This window comes from Ambystoma mexicanum, chromosome 3p (genome assembly GCF_040938575.1).
Source record: "Ambystoma mexicanum isolate Mex_15411 chromosome 3p, UKY_AmexF1_1, whole genome shotgun sequence".
Lineage (NCBI taxonomy): Eukaryota > Metazoa > Chordata > Amphibia > Caudata > Ambystomatidae > Ambystoma > Ambystoma mexicanum.
The window spans coordinates 585048299-585064830 of NC_090925.1; the positions used below are offsets into that span (position 1 = coordinate 585048299).

Sequence of the window (16532 nt, forward strand, 5' to 3'; positions counted from 1 at the left end):
CATGTACTGGAACCATAATCGGTCACAGAACATGTGCTGCCGGGACACAGTGGGCACCAGAAGGCAAACAGTGTACACGTGGATATGCAAGGGGGGGGGAGTACATGGAGTGCATCCGAGTGCAAGTGTGTGGTTCTGCAAGGACATGCACTCCACATATGCATGTGCACTCAAGTGACCATCAGTGTTCCCTACACATCACATGTGAACATCCACCATGTGTACACCCCAGCATGTCAAACCACTACTATCCCCTCGCACCTGAAAGGAAAACACAACACATGAACAGGCATTGATCAGCAGAACACAACATGTACATAGGACAACAACATTACAATGTCAGAGTTCCCATCACACTGCAGGGCAACGCAACTATCAACAACAACCCCCCCCTCGCAAATGACCATGCCCACTGAACAACTGCACCTGGGTCATGGAGCCTCCAACCCTCATTCCCACCTGGCCACAGGATCACCTTTACCCTTCGTGTCCATCTCCCACCTTGTGTGTAAAGAGATGCCTGAACCCTCAGAATCCACACTCATTTCCATAATCACATAATCCAAGGCATGAAAAGGAACCCAAACACCCTCCAGTAGATGACTTGACGCAGCAGTACGTCTCAAAGGCCAAGTACTACCACAATGATGCAACAACCAAGGTAGCACAGCAAAACAATGTCACGACAGGATGTGAGACATGTGTGGTACATGACATAGGATGATGCACCATGAATGGATGTGTACTGTCACAGGTCCCCTGTACAGGCGCCGGAGTCTCATGAAACAACCACCCACACCATGTCCCGGGGGCCTGCAAGGTCAAACTCACACAGGCTCCTGAGATCCTGGTGGGGAATGAGGTTCAGGGATATGCAGTCGGGACAGGTGTAGACACACTGGATGACTGGAATGCGTGGCAGGTGAGGGGAGTAGGAATGAAACATGAAACTAGGGAATGCACGAAAATGTACAACCTGCATGAACACATGCACAATCCAAACAAACTTGGACATCATTGTCATGGCCTTCTGAAGTCCAGGCTCAGGAGCGGTACGAACCAACCACCCCCTCTAGGGTTTTGGCGCCTGCAAGTTCGGGGCTTACACAGGCATCCGCAACCCCAGTGGGGAAAGAGGGTCAGGGAACGTTGCTTGGATAGGCATGGGAAGCAGGAACACCGGGTAGAGGGTACAGGTTTCAAAATTGCATAGGATCACGGGTGATTAGGGTAAAAAACATACCAAATAGGACCACACATACATCCATGCATCAGTACACTCCCCAGCAAGCCTATGCAGGGCAGTTTGTAAGAAAAACAACAAGACACTTATCTCTGGTTTTGAGTGCTGGCCTCCTGCCTGCGCACTCTCAGGTCCGGTTACAGGAGCACTGCAATGCTGCAAAGAGAGACACAGTCAACAACCTGTACGTGCCAATTACACAAAAACACAACACAAAACATGCCCCATAACAACAAACTACTCTACAAACAGACAATCTGTGCTCCATGCTTCGTACCCATATATAACATCACCCCTGTGACGGGTCATTCACAGTCAATGCAGTAAGTCAGCCGCTGGTGGGTGCGTGGCAAATGGAACACCAATGTGTCACAATTCACACAACATGCAATGTTCCCTGGGTAAGCAGACAGACCCATATGGCAAGCCATGACTACAGAGCAAGTTGCGTACCACCATGACCAAAACAAAGTTGCCAGTGCATTTATCATGAAGTACGTGGAATAGACATGCACTGCACCCGAGTATGTCCCTTGCTGTATGTCCCTGTGAGCTGCCCCTTTCCATGTCTTGGAAGGCTACATGGTTGATACAAGTGCCTCAATGAACCTTGGTGTACCGCAGGGTATGTGCCACTGCCCCCGCATGTGTCCCAGACAACCCTACTTTCAACAGCCATCAGTCCACAAACACATCTGAGCTGCATTGTGTGCTTCAACACCAATATTTGTCTAAGCTCACCCTCAGTGCTGTGACTAAGCCTGCATGTGCAACTCGCCTGGTGCAAGCTTTGCTGTCTCGTGGCCCCCCTGTGATGCTCACCTTGCCTGGAGTTCCTTGGAACATGTCAGCAGTTCTTGGATGTGGGTCTGCAATCACTGTGGCTCTGCTTGTGCACACATGTGCATGTGGGCACCAACAAACGGGTCAGGAATTACGTCGTCCAATGGGCCATGTCTGCTGGCAAAGGTGCTCTGGTGCCTCATCCCCCTGCAGAAGGTGCATGAAACACATGATTAATGCATCAAAGTGATCTGTGTGTGTCTCCTCAGGCATCTCATTACTTGACCATGTCAGAGAGTCACATCACAAATCACACCATCAGTCCGTCTTTCACCTCCAAAGTGTGGAACACTATCTACAGCATGATTTGCAACAAGCACGTGTACAGGAAAGATATACAACATAATACAAAATGCATAGCAATCAATGTCCACATTAATCATGACACGCCCCATCTAGCAAAAGCTGAACAGTGGACAATTACACCTAAATCATCCCCACTAGGGGTGTCAACACAAGTCACAAAGCACCAGACATGCCACAGATATGACAGTCCAAAGCCCTTGTGTAAAATTCTGTAACACCGAACCATCCTTGCGAGCCCATGGATAAGGGAGGCAGGAGTGGCATATGTGAGTCAAGGAACCCAAGCAGCAAACACATACACAAGACAACCATGAAGGGCCCAGCTGGAACAGACAGTGGATGCCTTCAAAAACCACAAGGCACCGCACTGTCACATGTAAGCACAATAGACTACAAATTTTAAACTAACTCAACTATTAACTAATTACACTAACGATGGAAAACCTACATTACCTATTTAAACTAACTATCAAACTGAAACTTAACTAACTAAACTAAAAGAAAAATCAAAAATGGCCACATACGACCCGGGGGGGAGGGGAGGCACCCAGGAGGGGGGAGGTACAGGGTGCTGCTCAACATCCACATGCGATGATGCTGAGCCAAAAAAAAATACCTCCATGGGCTCAACGCCTTCACAGCACGACCTATGTGGGAGATAGATGGTCGTCCGAGTCTGGCTCATCCTGGAAAGGAGGACGTGGCACAGTAGCCTGGCCACGCCTAGCCGCAGCTTGCCCCTCGTCGTCAGCAAGTCTGCCGGACAGGTGAGCCTGGTTCTGTGTGGCGATGTTACATAGGTCTGCATGCAGAACCTCACGTGATACACGTGCTTCCTCTTGCAAGGTAGCACGTGTAACACGGAGTTCCTCCTGCAAGGCCTGGCTGGACAACCGCTGCACCTCCCGGCAAGCCTGTAGCTCAGCCGAGATGGTGCGCTCAAGCTGTGCAAACCTCTCCTCTGCCCGCTGCCTCTGGGACATCATAAGGACACCCAGAGTGGATCTGAGGGAGGCATACTCCTCCCTCAGGGCATCCATGTGCGCCTCTGCGTGAGCAGCAATTGCTTGACGCAGAGACGACATTTCAGCCTGGCGTGCCCTGTCTGAGGCCGCCATGCCCAGCCTGAGTGAGCGGGCCGTGGACCGTGCCGCCTGCTGCTGGAGAAGCACCTGCCTAGCAGGGGGGAGCACAGATCGGGCCACACGCTCCATGCTGTCAGCGATGTTCTCCATTGCTGCCCCCTGCCGTTCTGAATTGGCAGTCATGTCTTGCTCCCACTCAGTATACAGCGGTTGCGCGCGGCGACCGCGTTGCCGGGCTTGACCCCTGCGGGACCCAAGGACCGGGGGTCCTCGCTGTGTTGGCACCGCCTGCGGCTGCACGACTACATGCCCCCGTCGACGTGATGTCCCAGGCACATCAGTGACTGGTGTGGAGGGTGACCCTGCGTCCCGATCCACCACGGGCGGAGGAACCAAGACTGTCTGATCCCTCAGTGCAGGTGTCGCAGACAGAGGAGTGTCCACATCAGAATCACTCACCCCTGACACATGGACTTGATGCTCATCCAACTCAACATGGACGTCAGAGTCGTCATCAAGGCTGGACTCATAGGCAGCCAGAGACAGGATGGACTGCAGCACTTGGGGGTTTTCGTGGCCTACCACCCCACGACCCCCACTAGTGCCGGGTTGATGTGGTCTTAACAACCCTGTGTCTGGCATGACAACACCATCCTCTGCATCCATTGCGTCATCACCTGAAAAATAGAGAGGAAAAGGTCACTACACATGTCAGAAGCACACAACACACACACACACACCGACAGCAAAGGCATCCGGCAGACATGTGACACACAACATATGACCTGGCATGCATGCTGGGTCTACTTAGAATAGCTTCTGTGATCAGACCTGTTGAAAGGTGGCAGTTTGCATGGAAGTGGGTCTATGCAGTGCAGAAAATGTGTACGCCACTCACTACCTACATGTACAAGCACTCCATGGTGTGTGCCAGGAAATGTGAAGGCAGTGCAATGTCAAAATCAGACATCACGTGCATTGTGTATTCAATGTGTACCATGTCTAGAAGGCAAGCACCCCTCCACCCCAGTACCAAAGCAGGGATGCCTAGCATGGTATCAAAAGGCTGACCATACACCTGTGTATTGACAAGCAGTGTTGACTGGCATCAACAGCTTAATGTGATTTCAATTACAACACTGCAAATGATGCTGGGACAGTGGGCAGGACACATGATGGAAGATCCGGAGGCCGGCCACGTGTGAAGAAGACACAACAAGAGTTGGACAGAGTCATTGGCCATTGAACAGGCTGAGGCCTGTGAGCCACACAGATTGTCAGAGCCTAAACATGTGTGCAACGCAGGACTGAGCCACAGTTGACATGGGGAGGCTGATAATATGGCAGGCAATGTATGTAACCAAGGACTCATATTACAGTGATCATCCAGTCAAGGACACATAGGGGCATGCGTGCAATGCACATGGAGCATGAATGGGCACTCAGTGGGTGTCATGTTGGGCTTCCGTAGTCTGACTATTGGCACCCACTAGCATGTCACGGCTGTGTCCCCGCACGTAGTCCACGAGGAAGTCCAGTTCCTGCTTACAGAAAGGCTTCTTCCTCGACGTGCAGGAGGTCGTGGCTGTGTGTGGGGTCCCAGCCTGTGCTGCAGATGCAACCTTCCTCCTCTTGGACTGTGGCGCAGACCCTGGCTGGCTAATGCCGCCCTGACCAGTATGGCCAGTGGGTTGGGTGGATTGAGCCGAGGGAGTGGCAGGTGGAGGGATGACCAAAGGCCTGACTTGTGTCAGTGGCAGCTGGGTGCCCACTAATGGACCCTGCGCAGCAACATCAGCTGTGGCAGGGTCATTGACCGCAACGGTCCTGGTTGGCAGACTCACAACCGGGGTGCTGTTGGGTGCATCTGCCCCTGCACTTGCCAACACCCGGCTGTTCGGGGCAGCAGATGACATTACTGCCCCAGGGACACGTGTCTTGGTCTGAGCAGCCCGGCCTGCCCCAATGGTTTCCCCCCTGGCCTGTTGGAGATCTACCAAGGGCTCTTCAAGTGCCAACGCAGCCTGCGCTGGCAGACCCTGAGCCTGGGTGGCGGTGTCCACAGCTGCACCTGCAGCTACCGCTACCCTTGGGCCCGTGGCAGTCGATGAAACGGACTGCCGGGTCATACGGGTGCCAGTGCCAGATGCAGGAGCTGCATCCCCCTGAACCACAGGGGGTGGTGGCATGGCTGCACCAACACATGGCACAACATTGTGCTCAAGTGGCGCACCCCTGCCTCTTCCCCCTCTGTGGCTGCCCTGGACACCCTGGAGTCCCCCTACTCCCTGGTCACCACGGCCACGTCCCCGACCACGCCCGCCACGAGGAGGACGCCCAGCTGAGGCGCCCCTCACCTTTGGTAGCCTCCCTACCATGGCACAGATGTAATAGTGCTGGCACAGATGGAGTGGTGCCAATGGGAGGTGTACAGCACAATTGACCTGGGCAATTGGGGTGAAGGGGGTGGGAAGCAAGATGTTAACAGCCCCCCTGCACCTGCAAGGCTGTATGTGACCCCGGTGATGTGTTGACGGGTCACGCAACGCTCAGGCACCCCAAAACTGCAGTAAAACCGTGCACGCAACCCTGCAGCCTACGTGCGTGGATTAAACCTCCCGCAGTACGCGGTGGCACCCAGTAACACGAATAACGCGTACGCGTGGGACACGCAGGCTACGATGACATCGAAAATGGGTGCGATACACAGGGGCACCCGCAGTGGGAAAAGGAGCGTTTGCGACTCACCGTCTGACTAGCGCGATGCAGAAAAACACGCGTAGCCAATACCCCCGCCAAAAGAAGAGATACGTCCTTGAGAGCTGTGAAGTAGATGGCGCGCGAAACAACTGGAAGCAGCAACACACGTCGGTCTCCACGAAAGGCACGTACAGCGAACTGCTGGGCCCGCTCACCTTTAACCCGTGCTGAGGGAAACGCACGCGCGCGTCACGTCACATGCGGACGTACACTTTTTCACGTTTGATTACGCGCATTACACGCGGACGTGCAGTTTTTCACGCGCGCACGCTTATGCATGGGCCCTTTCCTCCTATTACAAGCAGACTTGCAGTGTTTCACGCGCGCTTACGCGCATTACACGCTGCGTGCAGATTTTTCACGTGCCTAATCACTCCGTATCAAGCTGCCCACGCGGAAACACACGGAAGACCACGCTCCTGCCCAGAAGGCCAATTCACTGGCCCCCAGTGCCCCAAGCAGCCTCCCACATGCCATCTGCTGCTGCCTGCCTGCCTGCCTGCCTGCCTGCCTGCCTGCCTGCTGCCACCGTGCCCTGCCATTTGGTGCCTGCACATTAGCCATCTGCAGGGGTCCAGTTGCTGTGTCCACCCCTGCTGGTACAGAAGAGTCCCGACTCAAATGACATCGCTCCACAGCCCAGCCCCAGGACCCAGTTGGCCACCCACTCCTGCCCCTGGGGTTGCCATGTCGGGCACATCCACATCTGACACCAGTGGCAACCCCCGGCCAGAGGGGCAGAGGGGCACCAGCTTCACTGCCACCGAAGTTGGTGTCCTGGAGGAGCAAGTCCTGGGGCAGTATGATGCCCTCTTCGGATCGTCCCGCGCCAACAGGGAAGGACAGGAGAGGACGCGGAGGGGGTGGCAACCCACACCATCCAGAAGGTCAAGGAGCGCTGGGAGGACTTGAGGTCCAGGACCCTCATGAAGGCCCGGGGCCTTGTGGAGGGGGGCCGGGGCCGCATGAGTTCCATCCAGTTGAGGGTCCTGGAACGCGCACACCCAGCGCTCCACAGCCAGGTCCTTGAGAGGGAGACCCGTCTGGAGTTGAGCGGTAAGTGGCCAAGCATTGCTGTGTGAGACAGGGCATGTTGCAGTGTGCTGGTTGTCTGATACTTGCCTGCATGTGTGACATAGGCCATGTACGCATGTATGTGTGCAGGGACATCATGGTAATGCATGTGCGACCTGTAATGTGTGAACCGCATGGTTGTTGCATGTGTTTGAATGCGACATGGGGAGCCCTGTGCAGATTGCACACATGACAGCATGGCAGTCTCTGTTCCTGGACATGGGTGGGGGCGAGGGATGGGTGCTGATGCCAGATACATATGTGGTATCCATGTCTGTGTGCCTGACCTGCGTGTCTGTGACTTGTGAGTGCCATGGATGCATGACACATGTCTGTGACAATGTACTGATTCACTGATGCAGCCTAGTCATCCCTGTATGCACTGTGATTGGGGTGTACGGGGCCAGATGGATGTGACTGAGGTGAAGTGTGTGCATGTGATAGGCATGACCCATGATGCATGTGAGTCCCATTACATTGTATGATTCGTGAGTCCATTGGACATGCATAGAAATGTCCATGGCACGCAGCATGACTGTCACTGTGTGTGTTTTGCCTGGACTGACACATGTGTTGTGGTGTGACATGATGGAAGTGTACTTTGACAGTGGCACTCATCTGCTATTGCTTCCTGTCTAGGGTACCATTGTACAGTACCCTGATGCTTGGGTTCTATGTCTCCCTCTACACAGCGGCTAGTGAAGGAGAGGGTGTAGACGGCGCTGTGGAGCAAGGCGGCAGGGATGCCCCCATGGCTGCAGCGGAAGGGGTGGGTGAGCCCCCAAAGGGGCCTGCTACGGCGGTAGACGGCAAGGTGCCATCCAGGTTGGTGGTTTCCACAGAGGAGGAGGAGTCCGCCACTGAGGCGCACATGGGGCCTGGTGGGGGCTGCCCCTGGTGACTGGGGGGTGGTGGGAGACATGGGTGGGGGCCTGGTGGAGGCTGCCCCTGGTGACTGGGGGGTGGGGGGGTGGGAGACATGGGTGGGGGCCTGGTGGAGGCTGCCCCTGGTGACTGGGGGGTGGGGGTGTTGGGAGACATGGGTGGGGGCCTGGTGGAGGCTGCCCCTGGTGACTGGGGGGTGGGGGTGGTGGGAGACATGGGTGGGAGCCTGCTGGAGGCTGCCCCTGGTGACTGGGGGGTGGGGGTGGTGGGAGACATGGGTGGGGGCCTGCTGGAGGCTGCCCCTGCACTGCTGGGGGGTGGGGGTGGTGGGAGACATGGGTGGGGGCCTGGTGGAGGCTGCCCCTGGTGACTGGGGGGTGGGGGGGTGGGAGACATGGGTGGGGGCCTGGTGGAGGCTGCCCCTGGTGACTGGGGGGTGGGGGTGGTGGGAGACATGAGTGGGGGCCTGGTGGAGGCTGCCCCTGGTGGCTGGGGGGTGGGGGTGGTGGGAGACATGGGTGGGGGCCTGGTGGAGGCTGCCCCTGCACTGCTGGGGGGTGGGGGTGGTGGGAGACATGGGTGGGGGCCTGGTGGAGGCTGCCCCTGCACTGCTGGGGGGTGGGGGTGGTGGGAGACATGGGTGGGGGCCTGGTGGAGGCTGCCCCTGGTGACTGGGGGGTGGGGGGGTGGGAGACATGGGTGGGGGCCTGGTGGAGGCTGCCCCTGATGACTGGGGGGTGGGGGTGTTGGGAGACATGGGTGGGGGCCTGGTGGAGGCTGCCCCTGGTGACTGGGGGGTGGGGGTGGTGGGAGACATGGGTGGGGGCCTGCTGGAGGCTGCCCCTGGTGACTGGGGGGTGGGGGTGGTGGGAGACATGGGTGGGGGCCTGCTGGAGGCTGCCCCTGCACTGCTGGGGGGTGGGGGTGGTGGGAGACATGGGTGGGGGTCTGGTGGAGGCTGCCCCTGGTGACTGGGGGGTGGGGGGGTGGGAGACATGGGTGGGGGCCTGGTGGAGGCTGCCCCTGGTGACTGGGGGTGGGGGTGGTGGGAGACATGAGTGGGGGCCTGGTGGAGGCTGCCCCTGGTGGCTGGGGGGTGGGGGTGGTGTGAGACATGGGTGGGGGCCTGGTGGAGGCTGCCCCTGCACTGCTGGGGTGTGGGGGTGGTGGGAGACATGGGTGGGGGCCTGGTGGAGGCTGCCCCTGCACTGCTGGGGGGTGGGGGTGGTGGGAGACATGGGTGGGGGCCTGGTGGAGGCTGCCCCTGCACTGCTGGGGGGTGGGGGTGGTGGGAGACATGGGTGGGGGATTGCTGGAGGCTGCCCCTGCACTGCTGGGGGGTGGGGGGGTGGGAGACATGGGTGGGGGCCTGGTGGAGGCTGCCCCTGGTGACTGGGGGGTGGGGGGGTGGGAGACATGGGTGGGGGCCTGGTGGAGGCTGCCCCTGGTGACTGGGGGGTGGGGGTGGTGGGAGACATGAGTGGGGGCATGGTGGAGGCTGCCCCTGGTGGCTGGGGGGTGGGGGTGGTGGGAGACATGGGTGGGGGCCTGGTGGAGGCTGCCCCTGCACTGCTGGGGTGTGGGGGTGGTGGGAGACATGGGTGGGGGCCTGGTGGAGGCTGCCCCTGCACTGCTGGGGGGTGGGGGTGGTGGGAGACATGGGTGGGGGCCTGGTGGAGGCTGCCCCTGGTGACTGGGGGGTGGGGGGGGTGGGAGACATGGGTGGGGGCCTGGTGGAGGCTGCCCCTGGTGACTGGGGGGTGGGGGTGGTGGGAGACATGAGTGGGGGCCTGGTGGAGGCTGCCCCTGGTGGCTGGGGGGTGGGGGTGGTGGGAGACATGGGTGGGGGCCTGGTGGAGGCTGCCCCTGCACTGCTGGGGTGTGGGGGTGGTGGGAGACATGGGTGGGGGCCTGGTAGAGGCTGCCCCTGCACTGCTGGGGGGTGGGGGTGGTGGGAGACATGGGTGGGGGCCTGGTGGAGGCTGCCCCTGGTGACTGGGGGGTGGGGGTGTTGGGAGACATGGGTGGGGGCCTGGTGGAGGCTGCCCCTGCACTGCTGGGGGGTGGGGGTGGTGGGAGACATGGGTGGGGGCCTGGTGGAGGCTTCCCCTGCACTGCTGGGGTGTGGGGGTGGTGGGAGACATGGGTGGGGGCCTGGTGGAGGCTGCCCCTGCACTGCTGGGGGGTGGGGGTGGTGGGAGACATGGGTGGGGGCCTGGTGGAGGCTTCCCCTGGTGACTGGGGGGTGGGGGGGGTGGGAGACATGGGTGGGGGCCTGGTGGAGGCTGCCCCTGGTGACTGGGGGGTGGGGGGGTGGGAGACATGGGTGGGGGCCTGGTGGAGGCTGCCCCTGGTGACTGGGGGGTGGGGGGGGGTGGGAGACATGGGTGGGGGCCTGGTGGAGGCTGCCCCTGGTGACTGGGGGGTGGGGGTGGTGGGAGACATGGGTGGGGGCCTGGTGGGGGCTGCCCCTGGTGGCTGGGGGTGCAGGGGGACATGCGTTGGTGGGCAGTAGTGCTAGTTGATATGTGGGTTGGCTGGTGGGCATGGCCATGGTGGATGGGGTGCCTGCAGGACATGTGCTGGGTAGGCCCCTGTGGTGTGAGCCACCTGCAGGGGCCGTGGAGGGTGTAGAGGGTACACCTGGGAGGACCCACACGTGCAATTCACGTGTGCTGCTCCCCGCGCACCCCTGTAATACATATACCCCGCTCAATCGCGTGTGGAACTTCCCGCGCACCCCCGGAATACACGTACCCCGCTCAATCGCGTGTGGAACTTCCCGCGCACCCCTGAAATCCACGTACCCGGCCAAATCGCGTGTGGAACTTCCCGCGCACCCCTGAAATCCACGTACCCGGACAAATCGCGTGTGGGACTTCCCGCGCACCCACGAAATACACGTACCCCGCTCATTCGCGTGTGTTACTTCCCGCGCAACCCCGGAATACACGTACCCCGCTCAATCGCGTGTGGAACTTCCCGCGCACCCCGGGAATACACGTACCTCGCTCAATCGCATATTTGACTTCCCGCGCACCCCCGAAATGCACGTACCCTGCTCATTCGCGTGTGTAACTTCCCGCGCACCCCCGGAATACACGTACCTCGCTCAATCGCATATTTGACTTCCCGCGCACCCCCGAAATGCACGTACCCCGCTCTCTCGCGTGTGTCACTTCCCGCGTACCCCCGGAATACACGTACCCCGCTCAATCACCTATTTTACTTCCCGCGGCGCCACTTTTTTGATGCGCTGGGACTCTACCGCCTGCCTTCGTGTGGCGGCCGTGTTTCAGCTTGTGCGTGGCTTTGGCTGTGCGTGGGTTTGCCCTATTCCATTCCATGAATACGTGTGGTTCGAGTGCGTGTGGGCGTTCCCTCTGCTTCCGTGCAGTACATCCCCAGTTACGCCCTTATTTTCGCGTGTTGTTCCCCATTCCGCGTTACGCCCCATGTCCCGCCCACTTTCTGCTGTGTGCGCTGAGGTTGTGCGCTTTCACTGTGCGCGTTGCGCGCCGTCGCGCACGCCTTTCGCGATGTTGCAGTGACTTGTGCGCCATGCACGGGTTTGGCGCCATCCCGCGGTGAACACGCGCAGGGACTTCCATGAATCGCACGCGTGCGTGTGCGCCTGTTTTTTTCCGCTTGCGCATGCTTGCGCATGCTTGCGCCTAGATTTTCGGCGCACGTTGGTTCCATGAATCGGCCCCTTTGTTGTTTGTGATGCTAATCAGGTAGTACTAGATTATAGTCTATGGTACCCTCAGACAAAAGAGCGGCCATGACCACTGACATACTCTAGACAGGATTTTCGTTCCACTATTTTAATACATTTATATTGTGTTGTATTCATCATTTATATAGCGCCCTTTCCCCATTTGTATAGCCTCAATGTGCTTTGTGGTTGGAGCACCCTCAGGGACCGAAGTACAAGTGTGGTAGATTCTAAGAGTTAACCTTTTAGATGCGTGTGTAGATATTGCCGGTTAGGTCAGACACATGGGTGGGTGCTGTTGGTGGTTTAGTATAGAGTGCTAGTGCCGGAGACTCAATGTGTGCCAGCTAGACTGACATTTTTCATAGGTTGTTGCTATATACTATTGCCAGAAGTGTTGAGGTACATCAGGGGTTTCAGTGTAGACGGCTATGCAAGCTGCTAGACCAGATTTACATAGTTATAGCTGCATTCTATAGTGCATGGATGGGTGGCCGTGCCTGTGTCCACAGATGTGGTGCAAGGTATACATACCTTAAACTTGGACGGAGTTCATCTTCAATGTCATTTTCCTAGTTTCCATATGATTGGTTGGTCTTGCCGGCTGTGGTCTCCCTAGATTGAGAACCTGAACAGTGGGAGAGGGGTACGGTGGGATGGAGAGTGATGTACGATCATCTGGGAGCAGGGGGAGTTTATCACAGTGTGCCGCTGCGAACGCTGCCAGCATCCGTGGAGGTTTGGGTGGATAGCTGTGTTGTTGGGTTTGGGCCAGTGATTCTGTGTGTGTATCAACAGTATAGAGTGTGAGAAGGTTTCAAGAGGAGTAAGGAAAGAGGAAGGAATGAGTCTTAGCTTTTCTGTCAGGTTGGGACACTTGGTAGTTATATGGCCCAGTTCATTCTAATACCTCGTATGGACCATGTCATCTTGAAGTAATTTTGTGTTCTGACGTGGCTAACAATACCAGAACCTTTTGACCTATGGAAAATTATTGTTTCACCGCTTTCTGATCGTATTAGGCTTTTTGTGTTCCCTGTGCCTTTTCTAGATGTTTATGTACTAGGTCTCAACATACGGCCATGTGTTCCTTTAAGCATTGGCTCACCTGTGATAACGGAAGGACAGCCTCCTCACGTTCCCCCCAGGTTTCCCAGAGCATATCCAGGACATCCATTGGGTCCCGACCATACAAGAGCTCAAAAAGGGAAAAACCTAAAGAAGCTTGGGGCATTTGCAGACAGCAAAAAGCACACAGGGTATCATTATATCCCAGTTTTGGCCGTCGGCCTCGACCAGCTTCTTGAGTATATTCTTGGGAGTGTGATTAAATTGATCCACCAGTCCATCCACCTGTGCGTGGTACACAAAGGTTAACTGTGTTTTAATGTGGAGGATTTGTTTTACCTCTGTCATGAGCTTCGACATAAATATACTACCCTAGTCGGTTAAAATGTATTTTGGAAAAGCCGCCCATGACAAAAAAGGGATTAAGTATTTCAAGATTTGTTGCAAGGTGTTATTCTTCACGGGAAACGCCGCTGGTAATTGGTTGTGTAATCCACGATTCCAAAAATATACTTGTTTCCTAGGTTGGATGGTTGCAAGGGGCCGATAATATTCATGCCTATTCTGGAAAAAAGAATTTCGATGATCGGAAGGGTCTGCAATGGGGCGGCTGGCACATTGGCGTTAGCTGTCTTCTAACATAGTGCACATGTGGAAACAAAGTTTTTAATGTCTGCATGTACACCCAGCCAGTAGAACCTTGGTACTATCTGTTTCAGTGCTTTAGTGGTCCCAAAGTGTCTGGAGGCCAGATGGGCATGTGCCATCTCTAAGACTATCTGCCAGTGACTCTGGGGAACCACCTGTTGAGTCCTCGATCCGTTGTTAGATCTGCTCAGTAGAGGAGACCTTTTTTTTTTATAAAGGAGGGTCTTCCTTTTTCCCACCTTCCTATTCTGTAATGGCCTCAGTGAAAGCTTCTGTTAAAATGGGATTGTTCTGTTGTGTGAATGCAAGGTCCAGGATTACTTGATGTCTTCATCCACCAGCCCAGGCATTTCAGCACCGACAGACACATTTTTTTTTCTGTTGAGGTGCAATTGGGAGATGTTCATCAGCTACCTCAGATCTCTTTGTATGTCTCTCAGTGATCTCATGTTCCTATACCTCCACAGGTTTGGGAACGAGAGTGCTCTCCAATATGCCCTGGGATATTTTCTCCCTGATCTTTTCATGTTAGGCCTTTTTCCCATTATTACGGAGGCACATTTTTATATCCTCCCTGAGAGTCCGGGTATATAACTCGCACTACTACATGCAAACCATGTCGCCAGGCTAATCTGGATTTTCAACACAAGTCTGACATAAGTGCCTTTTGGAGGAGATAAAATCAACCCTGTTGGTACTAGTTGCATTCTCCTGCACCAACAACCATATGCCGACTGCTCCCTATGTCAAATCCAGTAGATTCAGGAGTTTCTGCTGTGGGATTGGAAGCTCTTGTGGTCAGCTTAGTGAACTTGAGGGTCTGCCAGTTTATGTCAGTTGGGTCCCACTCTGACACCATTTGTTTTGACCTGGAATGAGGAGTCTGGCCAAGTGAAGGCATGTGTGTTGCTCCAGACTTTTATTAAACAAAAATTGTAATCCTATCTAACCCTAAAACTAGAGGTGGTCTCTCCACCCCAACGAAACTAAAACCCTGTCAGGAAGTCTGCTGTGTTCAAAAGAATAGCGTCCTAGTCAAAACTCCTATTCTACCCCTGTCACTTAAACACAAATCCCTAAGCTAACAAAAGAGTTATAATCGCAACCCAGGAGTATGACTCCCATCTCTTGACGCTTCAATACCACAGTCTTATAGAACTGACCAGAAGTTGTCTCACAAAATGATCTACTTCTCTCTTGTCTTCTGGTTTCACCTTCTCAAGTTTTCCCGGCAGCTTATTATTGTTCCCGTTACCTTCTCTCAGGCAACTCTTCACTGGTTTCGCCAGAGGTTGTGGGTTTGTTCTTTCTTTTTCTTCTTCTGCTCTTCTTCAGCCCACTTGACTTTGTAGTCCATTTCCATTGACGGTATGGGTGCAAGTTTCGGACTAGATGGTCCACCCGTTACAGGTCACGCAACCACTACAGTTCCTCGTACTTGCCATGCAATCGCCTACTCCACTTCACAGTAGGCTACTGTTGATGGTCTCATTGTAATTCTTGGACATCGCGGTGCACCCACCACACTGACTCTGAAATTTAAGTTTGTCGACTATCAGCCGACTGGTGAGACGCTTTCCTGGTGTCCCTCGGTTCGTTCTCGCCACTCCACACTGCTGCTTCAATACAGCATTTGAACACGCTGTTTCCAACTTGCTGGGTTTTTGGCAGCCTCCTAGCTCTCCAATTTCTTTTTCCTGATGTCGGTCTCCTTGTCCTTCTGTACTGTTTAGCTTAAGTAGCAAGGACTGCCACATTATAACGTCAGTTTGACTGCAACAGTTGGTTGAACACTCTTCATGATTGAGTGTAGCGTACTCTGGTTCTTCTTCATCCCAGTACCTATCATAGTGAAACTGTCTGACACATTACAGTAAGACATAGGGCCTCATTACAAGTCCGGCGGTAACCGCGGCGGTAAAACCACCTGGTTACCGCCAGACTCGTATTACCATTCCGCCTCCGTGACTCCCGGAATTACCAGGGCATTACAGATCCCGTGACCCAGGAGTCACAGAGGCGGAATGGTGTAAATCCCAATTCCCATTGAGTCCTATAGGACTCAATGGGAATGGGGAAGTGGAAACACCGGCACCATCTCGTGATGGTGCTGGTGTTTCCACGTCCGCCTGCAGGCGGGAGGTTTTCAACCCGCCAGGTCAGACCTGGCGGGAAGATCACCTTTCGCCTGCAGTGGTCGGGATTGTGCGGTCCAGAATTAACAGTGGCGGCGGGTTTACCGCCACTGTTAATTCCGGACCGCCCGACCCGTAATGAGGCCCATAGTCTCGGACTTTAGCATACACAAGGAAAGGGTGGGTGTTATTACCCTGGTTCGATGGGAGATAAAGAGGCAATGTCCCAGACCCACGTCCTTGTCCCCATGAGGAGAGTCCCTCCCTATGAGAACCTTCTGCATGTTACCACCCCTTTGGGGGATATTGGTTAGTGGCCTCACCTCCATAGCCTCATGGAAAGGGGATCCCCTCTGGGGAGAAGTGGCGTCATCTGCAGGATTGTCACACCACTTGTCGTAGTATCCATACATGAATTAAAATATATCGGACAAAATGACACCGGCTGGGGCCACTTTCCTGCTCCCTTGACTGCCTCCTATAATAGGCTCATTGTAGCACAAGCCCTGGTTAGGAGGATTAGGACAGGTCAGTCAGAAGCAGTCTAATCTGAGTCCATCACTATAGCTTAAATTTGAATATTCTTCTCAACAAACATTGAACAGAAGTGATGATTGGATGGAATGCTAAGGAACTGCAAATAGGTACAGCGTCATAGAAAGGTTGGTTCCTCAGTACAGTAGAATGAGCAGATACTTGATTGCTGCTATGCACCCATGTTTTATTTGATTAGACATCTAAGAGTGATACAAATTGGAAATAATATA

At 55.3% G+C, this 16532-nt stretch overlaps 1 protein-coding gene across 1 annotated transcript in view; it reads left to right on the forward strand.

The window, feature by feature from the left end:
- The window catches only part of GDAP1L1 (ganglioside induced differentiation associated protein 1 like 1), a 932901-nt gene that overhangs the window by 914670 nt on the left and 1699 nt on the right, over positions 1 to 16532 (forward strand). The window lies entirely within an intron of this gene.